This window comes from Triturus cristatus, chromosome 9, assembly GCF_964204655.1.
Source record: "Triturus cristatus chromosome 9, aTriCri1.1, whole genome shotgun sequence".
Taxonomy (NCBI): Eukaryota; Metazoa; Chordata; class Amphibia; order Caudata; family Salamandridae; genus Triturus; species Triturus cristatus.
Genome location: NC_140592.1, coordinates 716359557 through 716383141, shown reverse-complemented (window position 1 = coordinate 716383141; position 23585 = coordinate 716359557). Strand labels below are relative to the sequence as shown.

The window sequence follows — 23585 nt, the reverse complement described above, 5'->3', positions numbered from 1 at the left end:
TCTCTCCACCAGATTTTATGATTTACTTTGCAGTACTCCGTGTTGAAATCTGTGGTTCAGATTTTTAAGAGGAAGATGCATTTTTCAGTATTGTATTTATTAAGTTTCTCAGAGATTGTGTCTATTGAAAAGTGTGCAGGTGCAAAAGAAATGAAAGAAGAATTACTGGATGCATTGAAACTATCTCAGAGGCAGAATTTCATAGCAAAGTTCCAATGCTGGCACTGACTAGGATTCTAGGTACCCCTGGCAGCTCAGCAGTTGTTTAGCAGTCTAAACAGCCACCACCAGAAATGCTGCCCAACTTGAGTGACTCAATCAGTAGGAGGCACTCTTCAATACCAAATAAATGAAAGCGGGGAACATGCGTGCTTTTAGGCAGATGTGTTCAAGTTTGAGATGCTACCTATACACAGAAGACCAATGTCTTCCTTAAAAGTTCAGTTAAAATAAATGCAATTTTTCAAGCCATTTGGTTCAACTGTAAATTGTATTTATATAGCTCTGACTATCCCTAGCAAGACATTGAAGCACTCTGCAGCAGCGAACAGCACGCTACTTCGGAGGATTAGAGTTTACTCAGCACAAATAGCACAAATAACAAAGATTTACTGTGTTTCTAAGTAACATTAGAATCAGAGGCACTATGGAGGAAATCAAATCCATCTTTATCTATTTAACAGAAATGTGATGGAAACAATACAGATAACGCCTAAATTAGTATATGCATTGGTTATCCTGATTTCCCATAAATCTATGACCATGCCATTATAGGATATTTATTGAGGGGGTGAGCACTCATCTCAGTAATACCCGTAACCCTTCTCAGGGTGAACCCTTAAAGTCACTAAATTAACCTAAGCTCAAACCTCTGGTAGCTATACTACACAGCAGATGGGCTTAATTTACATGCAATGTGTAAAGTATTTGTGCAGTGCTAAACAGTAATAAAGTCAAAACACTACACACAAAAAAGCACAACCCAATTTTGAAAAACAGAGTACATTTTAATAATTAAAATGACAACTGACACCACAACAACAAAAATCCAATAAGGGAAACTGGATTTATGTTAAATGTGAAAATAGCACTAAAAAGCTTTAAGTGCCAACCATGATCATCTAGTTGAATTTGACTGGTACCTAGGCACAAGCTATGGCAGACCGCAATGGAGTTGAAATGGAAGTCAAAAATCCTCAAATGGGCAAGACAACCGACTGTGGCAGGAAGAGGGCCTTAGTTGTTGGATAGCTTCTGGGCGAGGTCAGGGTGAAGTCATTGACATTTGGCGGAAAATCTCTAACTGAGATATATTTTAATTTCCCACCCAAAGAAGGTCCCTTGCCAGTTGGATACCTTTTACACTTTCGCTAGTGAGGATTTCTACCTCCAGACATAGTCACTTCTTTGGACCTCGTATTCTTACAGTGGAGCAAGGCTGCAGGCTGACGTCAAAGAGCGCTCCACAAGGCGAGATACCTTCTACACCAGGTCCAGCTGAATTGGATTTGCTGCTGCAGAAAAGTTCAGAGTGGGAGCAACCTAATTTTTGGAGCAGTGTCAATGCAAAGTCATCGGATCGGATTGGCAGGAGGTCTTGAAGATCTGACTGTGATTTGGGCCTTCCCAGCCTGTGGTGGACACTCCTGTTTTAGCAGACGCAGACTGTCAATCATTGCCACATCTGCAGCATTACTGAGTTTTTGCTTCCATACTTGGTACTGGGTTGGCATTGCTGCTCGCAGTATGAGACATTTTGACCTCAGTAATGACTGATTTTCTGCACAGACAGTTCTACACCCACACTAATTTCTAAACTAGATAGTACGCTTAATCGAGTATCCACAGTCTCTCTTTGCCCTACAGAACCCAGTGAACAAACTATAGAGAAGATATATTACCTTCCTTACACATATATACCTTCCATGTACCTATGTATCTCATTATATTCTCTACCACTACTCTCTGACTCATCCCATAGCTCATTCAACAAATCTGTACAAGTTCTAGATCCCTTCCGTGAGGGTGAATTTTCTCTGGACTTTGATTAAGTGCTGCTACATTTTTGACTGCTTCAATAAATCTGAGGGCATATACACCTAGTTCAATGCATTTGTTGCAGCATCTGTCCCAGGAAATTACAATCGTCAGGTGCACCAGTATTGGCATGGAAAGCTATGTCAGTGGCCAGAGTTAGCAAATTGTGTACTGGTTGTTTTGACGTTGCCTGTCTCAATTGGCAATGTGGAAAGGGCCTTTACACAGATGACAGTTTACATAGGAAGGAAAGAGCGAGTGTGCATGATCAAAGACTCACTGAAGAAGTACTGTATGTTGTACTACAATAAGATTGATTTGTAAAATGTGTTTGGACCCCATAAACAATGTAGTACACTGCCTATATACCATTCCCTATCATTGCAGAAAGCAAGCAATAATAAAAGCAAAACGTTCCATAAACACCAGAAAAAACACTGTTTCGGTTATTTTTAACGGCACGAAAATGTGTAACCACTGATAACCACTGTTTTTTTAAGGTATTGAAATCACTGGAATACACTGAAAAAACCCCACCAGAATTTACCAAAAATAGAAACTGAAAACAGGAAAGCCTAACTATAAATAACCAGCTCGCCTGTTCTGTGATAACTGCACAAAGCAGTGAGAATAAGCAGCGCTTTGCGTTATCCAACAACACAGTAACCCCCCCAGGTGACACCATCATGAGGCACCCAGCGCATGGAAGCCAAGCGCATTGACGAACATGCTATCTATCTAGTGTGCCAACTGTGTAACATGTCGTAGCAGGTGAGGAGAGATCTAAAAAGAAGGAAAATGATTAAAAAAGGCTTGTAAGGGCTCTGAGGGCAAAAGGTTGGTGGTGGCAGAGAAGGGTGGATCTGCAGCGTGCCATCCGCGTCCCCACTGTGCAAGCCTTACTACTGCAGTTGTCATTTACGATACCAACCTTGCCAATTACTAACCAGCCTGCAACTCACCAATATACACAGGAACACTTGTTCATTTCTGTTGCCTGCAGATTAAAGTCATGTGTCAAGCACAGTCCTGAATGCCAGACGCTGACTTGTACATGAGCAATGGTTCAGTGCAAGACAAGTGACAGTCACTCAGCCGGGAAGTGCAGCAAAGGAAACTCAGTGTAGTTAAGAGGTAGTTTCATTCATCCCTTACACTCTGAAAGAGGAAGGATCCGTGTCCTTCCTAAAGGACAGCTGAGTCAGGCCTGCTGCTCGGGTTGTGGGCCGAGTCTGACTGATTGTTCTAGACTCTGGATTCATGCACCTAGAATCTTTTTTGCTGTTCCCACTTGATGCAAGATTTGAGTGTGGAGAGCAGCTTGTGGTTGGCACCGTTCAAAAGACTGTTGGGTGTGTAAGTGAGAATTGTGTTTCAAAAAGAGCCCAGGACTCACACAGATCTGCAGACATTCGGACTGTGAATGTTCTTCACTCTCAGCTTAATCAAGAGAAATTTTGTGTCTCGTTTACTTGGACCAAAAGCAGGCACTGGGCTTTCAGCTTTCTGAAGTTTGTTAAAATGATATTGCCGTAGTATTTGGTGCAGTGTATTGTATAGCTTGCAGTGGTACCTGTGAATTGTGCCAGTATCTTATGTTGGAGTCGGTGCTTCAGAATGTTCTGCTCAATTGGAGAAATTGTTGAAGAAAGGCTCCTGACACTCAGTCTGAGAGCACCTGTACGGTCAAGCTAGCCCCCCAGGGATCTTTTCATGGGGGTCGAAGGGGCAGAGCTGCTGAAAGAGCAGTCAGTAGGTGAGGGAGTATTGCATGGGGCAGGGCTTGGGTAAGAAGACGTAATATATTTTCTTTGCTCATTGAATTTCAGGCTGCTCTTGTGCACACCCTTTGATGGTATCTAGGCTATTGGAGACTTAAGAAAAGCAGTCCCTGGGGCCACAAACTTTCATGTGGAGTTGTACATTATCACTTTAGAAATTGGAGAGAAAGTGGCTTAGTTTGACTGCTTTCAGTGCTTGCTCTAGAGGGATGAAGGACACTTAAGGATGTGCCCGTGAGTGTTGGTGACATGCTGAAGTCTATCAGTGAGCGTGCTGTGGTATCTCATGCCCAAGGTGGTGAGCGCTTAAGGAGGCACCTGAAAGTCTGAGTTTTAGACTTGCCTGGGCTGCAAGCTCGCCATGCACAGTGATGATGAGGGTTTCTGCCCAGTGCCGATGATGGAGGCTAAACTGACCAGGATCCATGCTGTCTTCCAAGAAATGCATTTACAGGGAATTGGAGTTATGGGGAGCAGGCAGGAGATTAGGCCCTGTAGGAGTTGGTGGGGGCACTGGATGGCAAGAGGTGGTGTGAGGCATGAAGATAAAGTGCAGTTAGCTGGGAGTTTGAGTTGTTACCTCTGGTGGGCTGGATGGGGGCGTCGGGGAGAAGGTAGTTGGGGTAGCAGAATAATCGTGGGAGGAAAGGTTTTTGGTGGGCACAGTGGTTAGGAATGCTGAAGTTCAAGTTGCTAGTGGAGGAAGAGGAGCCTCGCAGGGTGAATGATGCTGTCCGAGGCCCATAAAACAAACATTTGCATAGCCAATAGGTCTCGCCTTTAGGACCTTATAAGTGTTTAGCCATGCAACAGTTGATGTTGTTGTACCAAGGATTGTGTGCTGGATAACTAAACACTTATAAGGTCCGAAAGGCGAGACCTATTGGCTATGCCAATGCTTGTTTAGTTTACTCCTCTGACACTTGACTGCCTCCTTTAATTCAGACAACTGTAGGGTGACTCTTAACTACAGCATTAGTTTATTCACCATCTTTTTCAAATGCTGCACTTTGGGCAGTAGCCACTGTTTTGTCAATACTTCAGGGCGTGGCCTTTTTTATGGGTTCTCCTCTGGCATTGCAGTGCGATATGTTGTACAAGATCCGACCAGCTGCCTATGGGGTTCTTTAAATCTGAAGTAATTTGCATAAATGTAGCACAGCTGTTAAGGAGGTCTGGGGTTATGGCTTCATTCCATCTTATCTTCCTCATGTTCACAGTGTGCCCTTTAAAGTGCCCCTAGGTGTATGGGAGCACTTTCGCACTAGGCCTTATAACGCAGCGGCAGGAAACACATGAGACCCAGTTTGTAATTATGTGCAATCAACCACAAGTGTTGGTTGAACCTTTATCAGCTCTTGACTGAGCCCGGCCCAGAGGTTGTAATTAGCAACAAAGTATGCTAGTGGCCGAATGGCTCACTACATCCCTCATTACCTTTTGTAATGAAAACAAGAAAAAAAAAAAAAAATTTTTTTCAGCAAACCAAGTCTCTCAGCCTTTGGCTAGGCTGTGGATTTTCTCGTAGTAGATAGGGATGTCCTCTCCGGGATGCCACATCCTTTACAGTTCGAGGCACACTGGTAGTCTGAACGATGGAACTGTTATCCTCTGTCCCATTGGGTTAATCATTCACTACCTCTTCCCCTTGATGGGGCCATCCTCTTCATCAAGTTCCCGTGGAGGTGTCAGCGCGTCCTCACCACTGCCATAGTCTGGTGGCATTGTGAGCTTTTTGAACCATGACGCATTCCTGGATAACATCCGGTCGCTTCTTTTGACAGTGACCATGGTTCCTTTCACCTCCAATACTTCCCAGGGCTCCCTCTCGAACGGTGTCCTACATTTCCATCCCGGGTGCCCTTCTTTAACTATTACCCAATGTCCTGAACGGATCTCCACCTCGCGAGCCCTGCAGTGCTGGCTGGCCCTGTCATTGTAAAGCTTTCTCTTTGCCTGAGCTGCCTCCCCATGGAACACTCCCGGCGTCCACTGGTCACACATTGGAACTAGGTCTCGCACGGGCCTCTTGCTCATCAACTCACTTGGCAAGCACCTAGTAGTACTGTGGGCCGTTTGTCTACAGGCTCTCAGAAAGTGAAGGAGCCACCCTTCCATTTCGACCCCTTGATACACACCAATCCTAAGCATTTTGTTTAGTGTTCGCATGAATCTTTCGTCCTCCTCATTGGCCTGAGGCCAAGGGGGGTCACCCTCTGGTGTCAGATACTTAAATGAAGGTATTCTCTAAACTCCTGGCCATGAAAAGGTGGACCATTATCCGTCCTGATCTCATCTGGCAGTTCTAGCATGGCAAACATTTTCTTCAGCACTTGCTTGACACAGCTGGAAACTTGGAGTGACTGGAGGGTCATTCGTCCACCAGGAAAACTCCCAAAATCAATGCTTACGCCGAGAGATGTGTGCCGAGAGCTTCAGTGATTATCTGTCTGACTGGTGGCTCTCCACTTGTGATTAGACCAGAATGGCATCCTCCCATCAGCGCTTCGATCATCCGGTCTACGCCAGGAAACTACACCTTTGTCCATAACCTTGCCACCGTGTTATTGACTCCTGGACGGTAGACCACCATACTGTTGGACTTATACTGCACATCTTTCGATTCGTGGAGGTCCATTCCTTGTTGTTGCGCTGAACAGCGGTATCAGCGGCTTGTGATCAGTGACCATGCGGAATTTGTGCCCGCAGAGATAAATGTTGAAATGCAGGCATGCCCACCTGATGGCAGTGCCTCCCTTTCAATTTGAACACAAAGAGATGATGAACGGAGCACTGAAACATTTCAGACCCCCCCGTCACAGATCTGGGTTGAATCTATCATCATTCTTTAGCTCACTTTGCCACCCCAGTTCAGAACCAGCTATATACTAATGAGTCTTGACCCTGTGCATCATGGGAACAGTCCAGCCCGAACTGCTAAGTCAGGTCTTCCCTGGACCCGAAACAAGTATCCAGGGACCGGTTTCAGGCAATACCCCTCATCAGCCAGGCTAGCTTGAGTCCAGTGGCAAAGTGAGCAAGGGACCCACGTCTGGGTCTGGGTATACCCTGCCAACTTAGGACGAACAAAGCAAACACAAGGAGATGATGGACGGAGCGAAGAAACTTTTCAGACACTCCCCCAGTCACAGATCTGGGCTGAATCCATCATCCTTCTTTATTTTACTGAGGTTGCAAATGAAATGGTACTTTTCTGTGGCGAAGAGTCACAGGCTTGACCGACAGGTCAATGTGCAATTTGACCTTGACGCACTTCCTGCAACAGAGCCCTTAAAAGATCTCTGGGAACTCTGACATAACTTCGGCGGTAAGCGATTGGTGGACTTGACGTGCAAACATCACCAACCCGAGATCCTCAGCCGAGTGACATCCAAGTAATGTTCCTGCGCTGTCTTATGTTACGTGAAATTTGGTCTGCGATGAGATGCTTCCATGGGTGACCTCCACTTCAATTACTCCTTGTAGCGGAATGGGTGTGTCACCTCCATATGTGAATATTTTTGCTCTGGTAGCCATTAATTGTGGACGTGGTTTTAGCTGGAGATAGTGTTCCGCATCTAGGATATTTACGGATGCTCCTGTGTCTATAAGTGCCGTTACTAGATGTCCTCCAATTTGTGTGTTGGCACATGGGTGGTGGTCATTTTCTCTGATTGGTTCGCCATGTAAAAGAGATCACGAAGACCTCCTCTTTATCGCCGTCTTACTCCACGAGGTGCATTTGTTGGCACAAGGTGTTTAGGCGACTCGGCATTTCCACGCTTTCCGCAATCTGTTTGACTTGCCCTAATGTTTTGTTCTTGCTTCCGGTGTTAGCTGTTCTGCTCACACTCTGACACACTTTCACAAATTGACCCAGTTTTCCACACTTCAGACATGGTTTTCCACTGGCTGGGCACCCCAATGGCGGGTGAATTTCTATCCCACAGTTACCACTCGCCGTCCCTCCTGTGTGTGCGCTGTTAGTCCCTCTTCCGTTTCCAGTCCACTTCCTGACAGCCTCCACCCTTTCCTCTTTGACCATGACTGGGCTAGCCTGTTGTGACCAGGATGTTTTTCGTGCTAACGCCGACTCCATTTCACCAACTCTTGTGTCAGCCAGTTTGTGAGATCTACCGAGAATCAGTATTTCATCTAGCGTGATGCCAGATTGTCGTAATATGAGTTTCCGCAATTCTGACGACCGACAACCCTGGATCAGCTGTGCCCTGATCTTGAACTGTTTGTCAATGCCTGTACAGGAACTTTCCAACTTGCATAACCTTGCAAAGAACATGTCAACAGCCTCTCCCTCTTGCTGTTATGCTTGCCGTAGTTTGAAATGTTTGCAATCCGGATTCAGCTGGGTGTCAAAGGGCCCTTACTGCTGCATCATAGTCATGCACATCACCTATGTTCAGCAAGTCCTGAAAGAGTTCATACAGTTCATCTCCCCCATATCCAGCATTGTCGACCTCTTCACAGGCAGCAAGGAAGTAGTTATCAAGCCCGATCCAGTTCCGTCACCTTGGCGCCGCCATGGCCAGCTCTGCCAACTGACTGAACTGAGGAAATGCACCAGTGTAGAACATGAGCAGTGTTCCATCACTCCCTCAGTCTCCTCAGGGGCTTGCACTGACATATTGTCTCCCTCCTCTGTGGATCCATGCAGCAGCTATGGCCTGCTCCCCCTGGCAGGGGCTTGATATATCTCTGACCCAGTGCCACAGTCCTCCTGTCGAGCCACCTCCCCGCACTCTCCTGCTGATGATTCTGTCCTTCCACCCAGAATTTCGGAGCTCACTAGTCCAGGCCTGCACCTGGGTTCTCCTTGTTCCTCCATAAGGTTACAGGGAAAGCCAATCAGGGAGTGGAGCACTTGGAATGAAGGCCTTCTTGGGACTTGAGCCTCTCCTATTCTTATTGCCACCCCCAACGTCTTGTATATATTTTGCTCCTGTTTTACTCTTACTTTTAAGTGTTAGTCTCCCTTTTTTTAGCTCGAGCCTATAGCGGCAGCGTGCATGCGCTGCCCGCTCTGCAAGGCATGCAGTTATGAAGTGGAAGCGCCGCCCACGTTTTTAATTGGCTCGTGTCATTATCTTTTGTAAATGCTGCCTTCCGATTGATCATGAGGCTTGTTAGTCCCCCCTCATAATGGCCATGTCGTCATTTGTTCCCTCCCATGGCTACTGGCTCCTTTACTTCGAGTGTTACACGGTATGGTACGAGTTAGCAATACATTTCCTCCGGCCTTTTCGCCCCCTTCTCCTGGTGTCCGTGCTCCCCCTCCCGTTGTCCGTAATGCAATAGGTCTCTCGTAAATGCGAGTCCTATTGCACTGCAAATGCTTGTTGATAGGAAGCAGTGGAAACATAGAGAAGAAATGGAAGCTACATAATGATAAACGCTCGCCTTGGCAAAGTTGTTCTTTTAAGTCAATTAGCGCTGAGGGTGCAAGGTGGCGACAATACGAAGTCTGCCTAACAATTGCCTAAGGCCACACTAAAAATTGTGCCTGCGTGCTACCATGGCGTCATCGCGCCACTGGCAGGGCATGGCCGTAGAGAGGCAAAGTTTGTCAGTGAGAATGAGAGAAGTGAGGGCGCTGGAGCAGTAAGGGGCCTTCTTGGTCTTTCTGAAGCGGCTGGCTGAGGCACGAAAGGCCCCGGGCTGAGCTCTGGAAAGGCGCCTGCTTCTGTTTTTAATTTATACACGTATCTACATTTTTTAAATTTGGGACAGGTGAGCGCAGCGCCTTCTGGGGCTCTGACCCTTCATACATCTCCCGAGATACAGAATCGGCAGCAGTGATGATGCCCTCGTCCATCAACAGGGATGATTATGAACTTCAGGAGGTGATCGATGAGTGCAGGCCCTGACCCCTCCTTCACCCTTTAATACCTCACAAAATGTGTGACAGGTCCCACAGCTCTGTTAGTTGCCAGGGCACCTCCACACTCTAAAACTTGGGCTTGTGACAGCCCATGCTAATCCACTGTAGGCTGCCAAGGTTTGCCACGCACACCTCCAGATATGGGTTGGTTGTTCTCAGATTTACACCCATGCTATCCGGCCCTCATACAGTTAAATGACAGTTCAGAGTGCCCCCCTCCTCTGTTGTTTTCTGACTACCGTTAAAGGAGCCAATGCTGTGGAAAGGGCTTTTCGAAGGCATGTGGTCGAACCTTAGAAAGGACCAGTTACATTGTACTTAATATTTGATTTTATTACATTATTTACACCAGTACACACACTTCATTATTAATAAATAAAGCAGCTTTCAAAAGCATGTTATTCCGAAAATTTGGAAGGCCGCTACATTTTTCATGTTGTGGCCCAGTTATTTGTTTATTTAGTAGACGTACTAAGGGCAATGCACATTACAGGAACACATGCAATGGAAAACAATGCTCCTGTAACGTGTTTGCATTCGTATAGCAAAGCTGAGCACGCAATATTGGAGTGAATATTTTTGTGCAGCATGATTGGGTTGCTCTATACTGTATTTAGTTGGCACTTTTGGGCTTCTGAGCTGGCATTTCAACTTTTAGAAGAGACAGTAAGTTTATTTATTTGCAGTACCTCAGGGTGTGTAGGGCAAGAAGCCTTTTTTTGTTTTTCAATCACATCCTCTTTAAGGAGAAAAACATTTCTTAACAGCAAAAAACCAACACACTTATATTATGCCATTTGACAATTTTAGACATGCGGGTTAAGTATTTATTTGCATTGATTACTTTGGATTTAGCTTCAACTTTCGTGCTTCGGTGGAACAATCGTCAGTGTTTTTGGCCAACATACTCATGTAATTGGTGGTGCTTCTTCGGGAAGCCAGATGGGCAGCATGCAGACAGATGCTAACACTTCTTTTGTTGTGAAAAAACCTGCCTTAACTCAAATCATTTGGTTCATTATCTACGCTCCCATCTGCTGACACTGTGGAGTCCGGGTATTGACAGGTTGAGAGCCTGTATACAACTGAGCACTGTTCACAAAGTGTCCTTCGCGACACTGATTTGTTTGAAACTTTTGTTTTTAATTTTCAGCATTAAATCAAAGTTTACTCTGAACTTTTGTACATGGTTGTCAGGTGTGACAGCTTTCAAAAAAAGTAACAATTTGCTCCAATACAAATTTGTGTCATTTGTGCAAGAATAACATTGATAGAATCAGTTATACACATGTTGTCAAGTTGCATATGCTGAACATATTGTGGTAACATAAAAATTTATACACAGCAGAAAGAATTGCTAAATGCCCAATGCATTTCGGAACCAGCCGGTTCCTTCGTCAGGGGCCGATCTGAAAAATAAACCGCACCATATTTCTAGTTAGGATCATGTGGTAGGGGCTCAATCTCAATAGCTCTGATACAAGATAGACGTGTTTAACAACAAGTTACCTGTTTAACTGTGTAGTTGGATGTTCACTGGGTATAAAAAAAACTCATATGTCTGGAAGAATGGAAAAGCAGACCGGATTATATGAATGTCAGTGATCAAGAACTGAAGTCCTAATGCAAGTTTACGGAAATGGGTGTCAAGATATAATGAAAAGGTCTGTTCATACCTTAGGAGAGGTCATCGGTTGTAAAGCTGTAGAGGTAAATAATGGTGCCGTTTGTGAGCTGCTAGCGAGTCAACTCAATTTAACACGTCGTGCACACTTTTAAAGAAAACACGCAAAGAAAACTAGCCGTTGCAATGGTAATAGTTTGTTCATACCTTAGTAGAAGTGGTCGGCTGAGAAACTGTTGAAAAAGTAACAGTACCGTTTATGAGCTTAATACGGATTAATTTACCACAACAAAGGAGTGCTCTCCCCATACAACAACTGTGACACTGTGGAGTCAACACACACACACAAAAGTTAAAGTATTTTTAACCACATGCTGTTACAGTTACACTTATTTGCGAAAGACCATTGGGGGGCATTCGGTCTCAGCTTCTTTACAATCATTGTTAGAAATGCATGGGGTTTATGATCTAAACAATACAAAAACAAATATGTTTACTTGCTTAATGTTTTTATGTTGGAAAATAATGTTTCTTTGACTAAATAGTTTTATTGTTAAAACAACAATTTGCTGCACAACGGTTAAAAACGAAATGTAAACCAGACCATATTTCAAGCACTTTGGTTTTCGTTCAGACTGGGTAATTCATGTGGCCTTTCTCTCTTATGTGGTGGCTACAGTTTTGCAAAACTCATGGCATCTATCCTTTCAAGGGTCAGGTTTCAGAGGTATTTGCAAACTAACAACATACCATATAATGCCACAAATTCGACAGCATGCCACATAGTTAAACTCCACAACATAAATACCACTCCACAACACAAATTGCCATTCCACATAATTACACTCTGGCACACAATCCCACTCCACATAATTCCAGTACACTCAATACTACATAATTACTATCCACATATTTCCATTACACACCATGCCACATAATCCACTACCTAAATCCACTCCACACAATTTCACCACACACAAATCCACAACTAACAATTCCAAGCCATATAATTCTACTCCACGCCTCATAATTCCACTCCACACCACATAAATCCACTCTAATCCAAAACACATGGGTAAATGGCATTCTCATTTGCAGGATCAGTACCCAGGGTGACCAGAATTTTAAAGCCAAAAACCGGGATGTTTCCCCAAAATAGAAGAAGGACTACAATTTTACTTCAGCCCAGTGCACAGAGTGACAGTGCTCCTTAGCAGAAAATTACAGAGGAGGCAGTAAGAATGTACATAAAATGCCATTTTTAAAGCCAGTAGCATGCCTGTTAATTAAATTGCTTTTTAGGTCTCGCCTACACAGCGGGCATGCGCTGCATAGGAAAGAGACCTTTAGCCATCGATTCCCTTTTTGAGGCAAAAAGGTGCACGCGTTGCATTGCTTTGAATGGCAACGCGTGCACGTTTGGCAATTACCTTGCGGGAGCGAGCGCGGCCATCTGGTAGCAATTATCGCGCTCGCACCCGAAGGTAAACGCTGCCCGCTCTCGGCCGCACTCCCCCCACCCCCTACTTGTTTAACTTTGAGCGCGAGGCACGCGCGCGGCCAATGCTTGTAATGTCATTCCTGCAACACTGATCAATAACGTCACGACAACAACTGGGGTAGACTGAAGCATAATCATGCAAATAGAAAGCATGTATGCACATCTCGCTATAGATGTATCTCAAACCTGGGACATGTATTTTATTTTGACAAAAGTGTTAAGACACAGGGATAGGCGTCCAAAATCCAAGACAGTCCCGGCACATCTCTGACATCTGGTCACCTTAACCCAAGGGCACGGTCACCAACCGGAGCATGCACACGAATGACTCTTCGGACAATCGGCGGATTAAGGCAAATATGTTTATTGCGAAGGGCACTCATCACAATGGAGCTACTCATCATCTAACAGGTTTATCTCTCTAACCAAGAGGCAAGGGCCTTATATGACTCAAAGCGGCACTACCGTCCCTGGCAGACCTGCACTAAAACTGACAGGCTGTAAGGTCGCTGGGCAACCACCCTCCGATTGGCCCCTAACTCATGCTTATTCAACACCACCTGTGATTGTCATTGGTTCCTAGACATGCCACTTGGCTGACTTCACCCCGCACCATCTTTCTTACTCCCAAACACCATGGCACGGCACCCCGCCCATGCACATGCTCATGGAGGTTGTAGGAAAGTGGAAACGAGGTAAAGCAACAAAAGGAAAACATGGCAGCTTCCCGCCCCTGTGGTGAGTTAACATTTAGACCCCAAATACCCCATGTTAGAGCAAGAGGACTTTTCTTCTTTCTGTCCCGCCTGTCCCTTTTAGCGCTTGGGGTGCCTTACAGTGGTACAAAGGGCAATAATATAAAAACATTTGCAAGTTTGTTTCTCACTCTTAAATTTGCTTGTCTAAGTAGCTGAGGCAGATGAGAGGCCAGTTATTCGGTCAATTTCATGTTGGGAGCATCTAAGAACTGACAGCGTTGACTAACCGGCCCCGGCGATTAATTGTGAAGACTAGCCAGTAGGTGGCAGGCTTGCGCATGAAATGAGAATCGAGGCTTCTAGCAGCAGCAACCATGTCGCAGCAACACAAGGAGCAAGTGTCCAACTCCCTACCAGACCTGCTCTGCCCTCCAGGCTACAGGAGAGGGTCCATGGCAAGGATATGTGTATTTCCAAAGCACACGTTCACCCCAGGGGCCTTTCCTTTTGTTGCCGAATAACATGTCTATTGTTACCCAACTCAATGCCACTGCCCATTCTTTGCTATCTCATAGTGGTTAAAGGCTGAGAGAAACCGCCATGAAGCGAACTTCTGACCATGAGGTTAAACTCGTCTCTGCAGTGGATGAATTGGTCCACTCCACTCCCAAGATGTGAGCCCAGGGACCTGGAACCCTCCTATAGGGACATTAACTCCTCCCCTCAGGTGTGAGGTTCTTGTAGAATGTGGACTCTTTATGGTGATTCAAATAAATATCGCAGGCTAGTCTTTTTGATCTTTTCGTGTCCTTGTTAAACAAGTGCTGTCTTTCATTTGGACGGAAGGTCACCCTAAGATTGGCTCGAGGACCCACCAAACAGCTGCAGCATTGCCTTTTTTTTGGTAAATGGCCAGTTACCTGCCGCTACTAAAAGATCTCGACATTCATTATAAGGCAAGCAATTGTGCCATTTGTGTTTGGTACAAAGGACAAACTATGTTTATGAGTTAATTCATAAGTGGATTGCAATTTCTACCTAGTTTTAGCTATGTATTTAATTTCTTAGCATGAACAAGATCAACTGGGTGGTTGAATGCTAAAGTGTAGGTGGTCAAGAGCAGTTTAAGACATTTGGGGGTTTGGAAAAGTTAACAAAGGCTACACATCAAAGTGTAACAGCTACAGAGTGACCAAATTGAATAAACAAGCATTTGCAATGCAATAGGTCTCGCATTTAAGCGCGTTTAAGCTATGGGCATTGTAAATGACAATGCCTTCTATTTATGTTTTAAAAACCAAAACATAAATAAAAGGCATTGCCATTTAGAATGCCAATAGCTCAAACTTGCGTAAATGCGAGACCTATTGCATTGCAAATGCTTGTTTTATAACAGCTACTAACTATCCCTGCTCTGCAAAACATAAAAAGGTACCTCCCACCGTTTTCAGCCGACCCTCTCTAAAAACCGGTACATGAGCTTAATTTCTTGAAATCTGCCGGGACAGCTTGTGAAAAACCAGGACTGTCCGGGCAAAACCGGGACGCCTTTGTCACCCTACCAATACCTCTAGCTCCCACAAATGCGAGACCAATTCGCATTGCAGGTGCTTGTTTTTTAGGTCTCGCCTAGCGTTGCTGCGCACATGCGCAGCACGCTTGGCGAGATTTATTGCTAATGAGGAGTTTTAGAAAAGGGCTTGAAGCCCCGCCACTTATTTCCATTGGCTGGCGTCACCGTTTATGCTAAACGGTGGCCTGCCATTGGAAATAAGCTTTCTGGGGTGCCTCCTTTTCGCTTTTTTGTCCTGCCCATCCAGACCGGCTCGCCTGCTTCACGGCTGTCGTGAAGAGTTTTCTTATCTGCTTGTTTATTTAACAAGCAGATAAGAAAAGTCTTCACAACAGGCGTGAAGCGGGTGTGCTAAAAGCTGGCTCCTCATTGGCAATTGTACCGGCTCCTCCCTTCCCTTCCCCCCACCCAAAATCAAACTTCCTAGAGTTGCGCTCGTCAGTGTGTTGGTTGCTCCGTCCTCAGTACATGTTTTTAACATTCCGAGGCTTTTGTTATTTTATGCCATCTTTGTTTTATGACGAAGGGCCGGGGTGTGCTCGTTGTTTAGGGTATGTTTTTGCAGGTGCAGGGGCAGTGTGTGTTGGTACTCACTATTTCGGCGAGCAGAAGGATGCCCTGGGGCGTCTTCAAGAAACCCCGGTAGTAAACGATGCTGGCGGTTGACAGTACCTCACTACAGGGAGTAAGGCAGGCCAGCCTCCTACACCCGTCTCAGCCAGCATGTCTTCCGGAAAGCCGCCTGTGACCTGCTTGGTCTAGAAGGCGGCGGTTTCCTTACTCAGATTCATCCTTTGTTCGCGCAGTTCTGCCGCTCCGAGGATTCAGGCGTGTTCATGCTGCGGGTTCGATAGAGCTGCACCGCCGTCGAACAAGGACCAGGCAGGGTCCCGCCAAGCTGTCCGCCCGCCGCCTAGCCAAGGACTTCACCGGCCTGGTCCCGCCAAGCTGTCCGCCCGCCGCCTAGCCAAGGACTTCACCGGGACTCACACCGCTGCCAGTCCGGGAACCTTTCCAGGGTCCGATGCGCTGCTTTCTGGTGGCCTGACGGGGATACGCAGCAACCATTCTGCCCGTCTCCCGGAGGACCCAGCTGGGGGGTGCATTCACTACAGGCGCGTGTGCACTAAACAAACAGGCAATCCATGCAGTTAGTACACTGTCCGATACGTGTCTGTGTGTGCCCTGTATGCATTCACTGCATATGCGTGACAAACAGGCAGTTGATGCAGTTAGTGCAAATGGTCCACTCCCTGGCTGCTCGTAGGCTGTATGCATTCACTATATGCGCTTGTGCACTGAAGTGCTCTGCGTTCACTCACTGAATGTGCGGTGTATGCACTCACTGCATGTACACTGTATTCACTCCCTGGATGTGCGTGTGCGATGCTCAAAGAGGAAACTAAGTGCCGTGCCAATGGCCCAGCCCTTGCCCGTTTTTCCTCTGCCATCTTTGGCTGAATGTGTATGTGCACTGCACAAACACGCACCAGCATGCAGTTCAATGGGCCTGCTCACCGCCTTTGTGTGCGCAGTATGCATTTACTGGTTATTTGTACTGCAAGGATTTAACTGTGTGTGGTGCGACGGTTAAGTTCCATCTTTGTGTGCTTTGTATCCACATACTGAATGCAGTGTGTGCACTGCACACTAAATACAAAAAGGCAAACTGAAGTCCTGACTATGGGCGCAATATACACAGTCACTGTCTGTTTGCCTGCACAATTAACTGCAGTGAATGATGGATCCGCGTGCATGCGCTGCACGGATCGCTTGTGCATGGGTACAGTCAAGGACTAGTAAATGCACTGCCCTGGACTTATTACCGATGCATATATACTACACACTTTGAAGGTGCAATATTCTCAGTGCCTAGTGTGCACACACTGGACCTGCAGATTGTGTGTGCACTGTGCACACTACCTGTCCGTACCCTGTGCACCCAGCCTGTGTGTGCACTGTATTCGCTGCCTACTTTATACAATGGGCTCCAGCCTGCACACAGGAAGCGGCAGGCGTGGATTTAACAGCACCCCGCACCCCCTCAAAGCCTCCGCCCCCACTGAATGGTTATCAATATCCTCCATGATTTGTATGTGTGCTGAAGGGGTGGGGGTGTCTCAAAGCCCAAACGATGCAGTTGGAGGGACTGGAGGGGGAAAAAACTCCATCTATTGTTAGTGATGTGACCCCTCCCGAGCAAAGAGCTCAAAGCTAGCACCGCGCCTGCAGTGGAGGGCGGACTGGGAGGTCCCCCACTCGTACCAAGGGGGTCAAGAGCCCCTGTGCAAGCACGTAAAATACACCCCTGGCCTCTGTTTGTGTAGTGAAATCATGACATTATAAGGGTTGAATGTGCCCTTTGGCCTCTGAGACTCGGTGCCACCGCACCCGCTGCATCGCTGATTGTTACGGCATGAACGACCAGAGTAGTTCTCACAACGTACAGGCAGAGAGAGGACACATACCACTCGCAGGCAGAGAGAGATCCTAAGACACTGCTCACAGGCAGAGAGAGAGAGAGATCCTAAGACACTGCTCACAGGCAGAGAGAGAGATTCTAAGTCACACACCCCACTCGCAGGAAGAGAGATCCCTAGGCACACACCCCACTCACAGGCAAAGGCAGATCCCTAGGCACACACCCCACTCACAGGCAAAGGCAGATCCCAAGGCACACACCACTCACAGGATGAGAGATCCCAAGGCACACACCACTCACAGCCAGAGTGAGAGAGAGATCCCAAGGCACACACCACTCACAGGAAGAGAGATTGGCTATTCATAGGTCAATAGGCTTAGTGGTCCCACCTTAGTACCTCCTTGTCTCATTTTGTAAACTCCCAAGGCGAACCCGATTCGTGTTACTCAGTAGGCTTTAATTACTACCTCCAAGCGCTATTTTCTCAAATAGCTTTCACATGCTCTCTCCTAACGCTTTTTAATTTTTTTAAAGTACAAACACATTTGCAATGCAATAGGTCTCGCATTTGGAAGAGTTTAAGTTATTGTAAATGACAAATTCCAATGATTTTTATGTATCTGTGTTAAAAGCAACACATAAATAAAAGCCATTGTCATTTACAATGCCAATAGCTCAAATTCTCGTAAATGCGAGACCTACTGCATTGCAAATGCTTGTTGTTGTTTTTTTTGCTTCGCTGTACTGTGTACTGCCACACACCCTCTTCTGAGGATGGTGCGGTGTCGCTTGCAACCACTAGGGGGAGCCTCTCCTTCTCAGCTGCCACAGGCTCCTCTAGACTGAGACTCACGCGCCAGCGAGGGCCTGCCTTTCCTTCTCTCTTGGGTTCGCCCTGCCGGTCCCTTTCCGGTAGCGGCCACGGACCCTGCGGCACAGACCAGAGCCAGCAGTCCGCCACGGGCTCTCACTCCTCCCGCCTCACCTGACCGTCCACTACTCTGATGCCGCTCCAGTCTCTTACCAACACGGCTCACGTGTGCAGACGCGGCCGGGTGTCACTGGAGCAGGACTCCGCCCTCCAATACGTCACCTCCTGGAGACGCGCCGTCAGTCTCCCGCCGTCCTTTGAATCGCACCCTGGGAGGAACTCGTGGCGGTGAGTGCCGGACGTTTTTCTGGGGACAGGCTTGCCGAAAGGGTGTTGAAGCGCTTTTCTGGCAATTAACACACGGAACCCAGTTTGTGGTTACGTACAATCAACCTCGAGCGTTGGTTGGACACAGAGCGAGCCCGGCGCAGAGGCTGTAATTGGCAGCAAAGTATGCTATTGGCCGGATGGCTCTCTACATGCCCATCGGACAGGAAAACGGTAGACTCAGAATGGATCCGGGTGTTCGTTACTAGAGTGATTTGTTGCAGATGGCCACTGTCTGCTCATTGATCGATTTGAAACTGGTTGATGTAACAGAATAAGGCGGCGCTCGCCGTTGTGAATCCTAAAAATCCTTTCCCATGCAGTTCTTTTATCACCAGGGAACCTGTCATTAAGCTCCCTCAAGCCTTCTGAGGAGCAATAGTCAAACCAAGCTTTCTCTAGTTTTTTGGGGCGTTTCATTAGTAGCAGAGCTTGATCTTGTATTGCTTCTCTGAATCCTTTTTAATGTATAGACGCTTCTTCATGATATAAAATAGGTCCAAATTGAAATCCTCCTTTAGCATTATGTCCAGGTCAGCATAGGCTGTCTTCATATCTGTTAGAATTTCACATAGCTTTTCAAACTCGGGTCCTTTTTCTTTTGTGCTGGGATTTAAGTAGGTGTTTATGATAATTGGGCGTGAGTTCCCTTCTGCTTTCCATCCCTGCAGGAGGACTGAATGGAGACCGTGCTCTGATAATATGGTGCCGATTTCTTTATCTTCAGGTCCAAAAGGATGTATGTGGAGAGACCTCCTTTGGTACGGTCCTGTTGCTTTGATTTGACAGCCAAGCTAAATTGTTCAGTGTATCCTATCAACAACACGGGGTTTTGGGGCTAAGTTTCCTTTAATATTATAACATTGAATTGCTGCAGATACAGTTTGAAATCTTCATCATCAATTTTATTATTCAAGCCCCCTCCATTACAGGAGCATATCATTATGTCCTTACTTTTCTGCGGCTGGGTGAAGGTTGGGTCTATCTTGTCACTGGCAGTTGTGGGGAGTGGATAGTGCAGCTGCGAGCCAGCCCCATTCCATCCCCTGGTTGATGGGCTGTCTAGTGGGTCACACAGTTTCCTCCTCATGGGTGGTCCTCAGGCCTGTAGTAACATCCCCTTCTTGCGCCGAAAAAATTCTGGGGATAGTCCCACTGCGCTTTGCAAAACAGAGATAGTTTTATGCCTGGCATGATGGGATGGTTCCTGATTAACCAATGGCAGGGGGTATACATTTCCTATAAACCAGCTGATCTTAAAACCCCAGTGCATAAGGGTACTCTTGTGCATGTATGCCTGTGTGGTTTGTTGGGGTGTTGAGAAGGTCACGACAGTGGATTCGGTTTGCTGCAGCCCACGTGGTGTGTTAATCTCTATGGAAGCAATATGCCATGATCTTTACCTGCTTACCCTGGTATTTCTGCCAGCAACCCCAAGATGTTAGTGCGATTTTGCCCACGATGTGAAGAAGAACAAGCACATATCCTGCACATGTTCTGGATCTGCCCCCGCCTACGTGAATATTGGGAGGGGGTAGCACGCATAATAGGAGAGACCATAGGCATAGAAATTCCCTGTTCCCCAGCCCACTGTCTTCTAGGGTGGTCCCCCCTTACGGCCAAAAACAAGGTCACTAGCAGATTCGAAGATCTGGGGCACATATTAGCGAAAAGGGAAATAACCAGGCACTGGAAGTCGCCTAGTCCTAAGGCCACCACCTGGAAAGCGGTGCTCCTAAAATGGACAGGATGCGAGGGGTGAGTCCTGATGAGGGAGGCTAAGAGAGGACTGTGGAATATGGAAATTGCCAGGGCATGGGAAACCATATTGCATGACCTAATACAGCCGGATCTGGTGGGTCCGGAGGTAGAAGATGAGACCTAATAGGGTAAGACCCTGAACCATAAATCTGCCGACCATAAATGAGGCAACACTATAATCAAGATTTTACCTTATCCTTACAGACATACATGTTAACCTAGCACCATATGAACCCCCATACTAAACTTTCATTAGCTGATACCAGGGGGATTCCTATAGCCCGAATATTGTTTAGGGTCAAGGGCAATACATTTCCATGTGTATTTTGTCCTTGGGACAAGCAGGCCCAACCCACTACAGCCCAAACATTTTGGCTGCCAGTTTACACAGTACCACATTGTGGATCAGGAAAGGGCAATCTGCACATTTTCATGTGTATTTTGTCCTTGGGACAAGCAGGCCTAACCCCCTACAGCACAAACATTTTGGCTGCCAGTTTACAGTTCCACATTATGGGTCAGGAAAGGGCAATCTGCAGTTAAGGTAATATTCGTGTCCGTGTTAAATGCTGTTCAAGCATGTATTTATGGTTTATTAATGCAAAGCCTTTATTATTAGGGTGAGCACTAAAAGTAAATGTTGTAAGCTCCGCCTGCACTACTAACGGTGGTTACAGTATAAATGTGTAGACACGTTTTCAAAGTTTAGTAATATGAGGCTACGTATAATGCTCCCAGAATGCTCTCTGATTATATGCAAATATTTGCCGAAGCTTGAAAGCAAGAGTGACTATACTTTGCTTTCAAAATAAAATGTTCTAAAAAAAAATGCAAGTAGGAAAAGAACATTTTGCTAAACTACTGTAAGATTTTAGGTACCATAGCTTTGCAGCATCATTTAGTAACATGTTGATGTATGCTGAATTTCCCCAAAATATTCAGAATGGAAAATCAGTGCAACCAGTTTAAATACGATTATGGGAAACAAAAATAAACAAGCATTGGCAAAGCCAGTAGGTTTGCAATTGGTGGTCAGACTTTTGGTTTTGTCAATGCGTGACTTGTTTAGGCATGGTTTTTGTAAAACCTTATCGGTTTGGGAGCTGCTGGGCCCTCACCAATCTAACAAGCATTGGCACAAGCAAAAATTGTTTTTGGTCTCAAAAAGCACAGATTGCCACAGCAGTTCCGGGCACTGAACAAAAGTACTTTGTGTGCCAATATGCTCCTTGTAAAAGAACAGTATACTGTCACTTACAGTGAAGCCAGCTGATAGACCGAGAGAAAAAGAGAGAGAGAGAGAAGGATTATTATTAAACACAAAAGGTCACGGTTAACGCCAGGCCTAATTAGAGGCCCAATTATTAAAGAAAGTCTTAAAAGTGCATCCATGGTATATATCCTTGCATTAAGTGCGTATATACAGATTCGTGAATTCAGAAAAATTTACACAAGTAAGCCAAGAAATAGTACTCCTAGAAAATATTTGTGAACTGCATTTTAGCATGAGCAAATGTGCATGTGTAGATTTGCTCATGTGATAATCTGAATGTTCACTTTTACTCCAACCACTTTTTTCCCAACCCTGGAAGATGTTTTATGTCTGCCACTGTCAGGAGTAAATTTCCAACCTTTTTCAGTACGGGAAAAGATTAGCAAAGAGATGGTGCAAACCCTTAAAACATGCAAGTTAGTAGGTTTGCACAGACTCAAAAGGGCATTCCAACCCTTAAACTATTGCTTACCACTGCCTTCAGACCCAGTATGTAGACCTGCAGAAACATAGCAACATAAGGGAATTGCTAGTATTCAACCCTACTCTGGTACGAGCCCTGGCATAATTAGAGAGGCTTTATCAGAACCCTAATATGAGATTGCTGCCGTAATTTGTCGCCGCATTACATGGCACAAAAGGGACAGGTGGATTTTGTTACAGGGCAAGTAGATTTATGAAGCAACCTGCCCCATGGACAAGTAGATATTTTATTAAATTCCACACCCCTGTGATACACAAAAATCTATGCAATATATATTAGCTCTCTACTTAATGATGTGGACTCGCAGGGGGGAAGGAAGGGGGGGGACACTGAAGTTACAACTGTTACTAGGGGGTTTCTAGACAGTGATGGGAACATCAGTAGCAGACACACTTACATAACTTATGTTAGGAATGTATCTCAACTGATGACCTGCCATGATGGTATCATAAATGACCAAGAAAATCTGTTATAAAAAAGAAAGTTAGTGCAATGAGAAAGTTGTGATTGCCCCTTATTTTGTATTCCAGGTACCATAATGGCTTATTTTAATGAAATGACAGAGCTGCATCATTACTTGGCTTGTTCATGCAATTTGGTTTTTTTCTACTCTGTGGTTGGAGATCTTTTGATGATTTGTAGTTTGGCATTTATGATCTGTCTGGTAAAGCCGATGTCCTTAGCTCCCCAGGGTTGGCCCATTCATTTTGGAATTCAGTTGTTACCAGTATGGGCGTTCTCTCGATTAGGGATTCCTTACAACTAGGTTGGCTACTTAGATTAACCTCTGCTTTCTGAGTACCACCAGTGTACCTTGCAGTCTCCTTCTGCAATGGTGGTTGCTTGGATTAGCTTCTGCTTTCAGGCTCCCACAGACCGGCCTAGTGGTGAGCCCAGGGTTGACTGAGTCTGCTTGCAATTCAGTGGTTACCACTGTAGGTATTCCATCTTCTATTGTATTGTAATTGCATTTATATAGCACTTACTACCCCTGACGAGGCATCAAAGTGCTTTTTGGGCGAGTAGCACGCTACTCCGGGTCCCATAAAGGATTAGTGTTGAAGTTTTCTAGTGAAATATGAAAGTAATTAAAGTGGTGGATGGGTTAGTCAGTTATTTGGATTCGAAAAGATAGAAGAGGAAAAAAGGTTTGTATTTATATAATGCTTTTTACCCCTGATGGGGTACTGAAGTGCCTTTTGGGGGGGGGGCGGGGGGGGCAGTAGCACCCTACTCCGGAAACCCATAAAGGATTAGTGGTGAATTAGTATGGTGGAATATGAAAGTAATTAGAGTGGTGGATATTAGTCAGTTTTTGGAGTGAGAAGGATAGAAGG

General features: G+C 45.8%; 1 protein-coding gene across 2 annotated transcripts in view; it reads left to right on the top strand.

Annotated features, from left to right (window-relative positions):
• The first annotated feature begins 18556 nt into the window (after nt 1-18556).
• DNA2 (DNA replication helicase/nuclease 2) overlaps nt 18557-23585 on the top strand; it is a 108140-nt gene continuing 103111 nt past the window's right edge. Inside the window, exon 1 of one of the 2 annotated variants that reach the window (XM_085625891.1) lies at nt 18557-18691. The gene's annotated coding sequence lies outside the window, so the exon portion shown is untranslated. Of the gene's footprint in view, nt 18692-18777; nt 18905-23585 lie in introns of those variants that run through there. The other variant, XM_085625892.1, reaches the window with a different exon arrangement.